Genomic DNA, 3,396 nt, shown 5'->3' on the forward strand with positions numbered 1-3,396 from the left:
GTCACAACTGCCTTAACTGCTGTCAATATAGAACCAACAACTAAGAACTACAACCATCGAACTTGCTGTTATTCTGCTGAAATTCTCGTTCATATTCAAAATCAGAAGCTCACTCTTATCAGATATAATCATAGCATTCTGGGCTACTTTTCGAGCTTTCTGGCACAAATTATTTTGTTGTAAATTCGATCTTTAGAGAGATCAGTTGTGCTAAGTCCAGTTAAGCACTGTGAAAAAGTTTTTAAGCCAAGAGTTTTAGTTTTGGCATTTGTAAGTCCAAACTGAAGTGGGTCTGTACAAGTGTTTGTATCGATCAAAGTCTTTTAGTGGATATTCTATCCTCGTGATAGAATGGATGACGTAGGAGTGTTGAAATATCCAAACATTCATAAAATTCGTGTGTTCTTATTACGTCCTTTTATTCTATCAATAAGTCAGTTTATTTCGTCAATGGTTTACAAATACATGGTCACCAACCTGAAATTCCAATCGACGACGTCTCACATCAGCATAGCTTTTCTGTCGGCTCTGGGCAGTATGCATTCTTTCTCTAATCTTTGTTACTAATTCGGATGTTTGTTGTACCAATTCAGGGCCTAATAATTTTCTTTCTCCTACTTCATCCCAATGTACCGGAGAACGACATTTTCTACCATATAATGCAGTATATGGTGCCATTCCAATACTTGACTGATAGCTATTGTTATATGTAAACTCAGCCAATGGTAGTTTACTGTCCCAAATACCTGGGAAGTCAATAGTACAGGTTCTCAACATATCTTCGAAGATCTGATTCACCCGTTCTGATTGTCCATCAGTTTGAGAGTGGAATGCTGTCTAAATGCCAATCGAGTTCCCATAGCATGATGTAAACTCATCCAAAATGCTGACGTAAATTTTGGATCTCTATCAGATACAATGGACACTGCGATACCATGAAGTCTCACTATCTCTTTGATGTATTCTTCAGCATATTGATTCATCGTGTATGTGGTCTTCACCGGAAGGAAGTGAGCTGATTTCGTAAGTCTATCCACAATAACCCATATAGCATTGAATCCTCTTTGTGTTTTTGGCAAACCAAGGATGAAATCCATTGTGATATGTTCCCATTTCCACTCAGGAATGGGTAGTGGTTTCAGAAGTCCTGCTGGTCTTTGATATTCAGTCTTGACCTGTTGACAAGTTAGACATTGTGCAACAAATTGAGCAATGTCCTTTTTCATACCTAGCCACCAAAATAATGGTTTCAAATCCTTGTACATTTTTGTGCCTCCTGGATGGATCGAATAGGGAATACCATGTGCATCAATAAGAATGTCTGTTCTGATCGTTCCTTGCTTTGGCGCACACAATCTCCCTCGATATGTCCATATTCCTTCCCAATTCAACTCAAAGTTCAAATTTCCTTTTTCTTTATCTCCCTGCCTCAGTTGTTGTAATTCATTATCTGAACTTTGTTCGGCCTTAATTTTGTCTGCAAGTGTTGGTCGAACCATGAGAGATGATAATTGAATTGCAGTGCCCTTTGGCATAACATCAATCTTAAAATTCTGTAAATCCCATAAAATTTGTTCTTGTACTTGCATTGTAGCAATAGAACTGGACTTTTGACTTAATGCATTTGCAACAACATTGGCTTTACCTGGATGATAGGCAATAACACAATCATAATCTTTTACTAACTCCAACCAATGTCGTTGACGCATATTCAATTCTTTTTGCGTGAATAAATATTTCAAACTCTTGTGGTCCGAGTAAATTTCACACCGTTCACCATACAGATAATGGCGCCATATTTTCAATGCAAATACCACTGCTGTCAGTTCTAAATCATGTGTGAGATAATTCTTTTCATATTCCTTCAACTGTCTTGAGGCATAAGCAATAACCTTCCCGTGCTACATTAAAACTGCTCTTAAACCTTGTTTCGAAGCATCACTGTATACTACAAAATCTCCTGATCTTTCTGGAATAGCAAGGACCGGTGCTGAGGTCAATTTTGTCTTTAACTCTTGGAAACTGTGATCACATGCTTCATTTCATACGAATTTCACATTCTTTTGTGTTAACGCAGTCAAAGGCAATGCTATCTTAGAAAATCTCGCTATAAACCGACGGTAATAACCAGCTATTCCAAGAAAACTACGTACCTCGGTAACAGTGGTAGGTCGTAGCCAGTTATTAATAGCTTCAATCTTACTTGGATCCACTGATATGCTTTCTTTTGAAATGATATGACCCAAGAATGATACTTGTTCAAGCCAAAATTCGCATTTCTTCCATTTGGCATACAAATGTTGATCTTTCAAAGTTTGCAAAACTAGGTCCAGATGTTCTCGATGCTCTTCTACAGTTCGTGAGTAAATGAGAATATNTGGAGTCCTGTGATTGCTCCTTACTGTAGTCATTGTGGGGGTAAACATACTATCGAGCAGTGTCGAGGTATGTTTGGTACTTGTTATCAGTGTGGGCAGGAAGGTCATTTCTCTCGAGGATGTCCGAACAGGGGTACGACTTCTTCTCAACCCCAGCCAGGATTTAGAGGTGGCCCTAGCATGATGAGAACTGCTGTTCCTGTTCCATCTTTTCAGCAGTCGAGTGTCCCACGATATCAAGGACCAGGTGGTCAGACTTCCTAGGTTCCTCCTCAAGTTCGAGTGTATGCTATAACTGAGGATCAGGAGAAAGAAGCTCCTGGTGGTGTGATTGTAGGTATTTGCATGCTTTGCGATTATCCTGCACGTGTTTTATTTGATACAGGAGCATCTCATTCAGTCATATCTCATGCATTTGTTGCATCTCACGATATTGAGTGTATCTCGTTGTATGATACTTTGTCGATAGCCACGCCAGCAGGGAAGATTATTTTGTCTGAGAAAGTTGTGCAAAATTGTGTATTGATATATGAGGATAATGTGATATTCTTGAATTTGATTGTCCTTCCAAGGCACGACTTTGATTGTATTGTTGGCATGGATATCTTGATGAAAAATCGAGCTACTGTTGATTGTTGCCATGGAGTGGTTCGATTTAGACCTATTGATGGATCCAAGTGTAATTTTTATGGCAAGGGTTCCCAAGCCAAAAATTCCATTGGTATCTTCCTTGGAAATGTCCCGATTGTTGACTAGCGGAGATGAGGGTTATCTTATCTACGCTATTGATATTTCGAAGAAGGAGTCTTCTTTATCTGATATTCCTGTTGCGAAAGAATTCCCGGATGTATTTCCCGATGAGATTCCTGATTTTCCTCCTCATCGAGAAGTTGAGTTTAGTATTGATCTTGTACCGGGAACTGCGCCTATTTCGAAAGCTCCTTATCGCATGGCACCATTGGAATTGAAAGAATTGAAAGAACAATTACAGGATCTTCTCGATAAGGGATATATTCGA

This window comes from Primulina huaijiensis, chromosome 4 (assembly GCF_012295235.1).
Source record: "Primulina huaijiensis isolate GDHJ02 chromosome 4, ASM1229523v2, whole genome shotgun sequence".
Classification (NCBI taxonomy): Eukaryota; Viridiplantae; Streptophyta; class Magnoliopsida; order Lamiales; family Gesneriaceae; genus Primulina; species Primulina huaijiensis.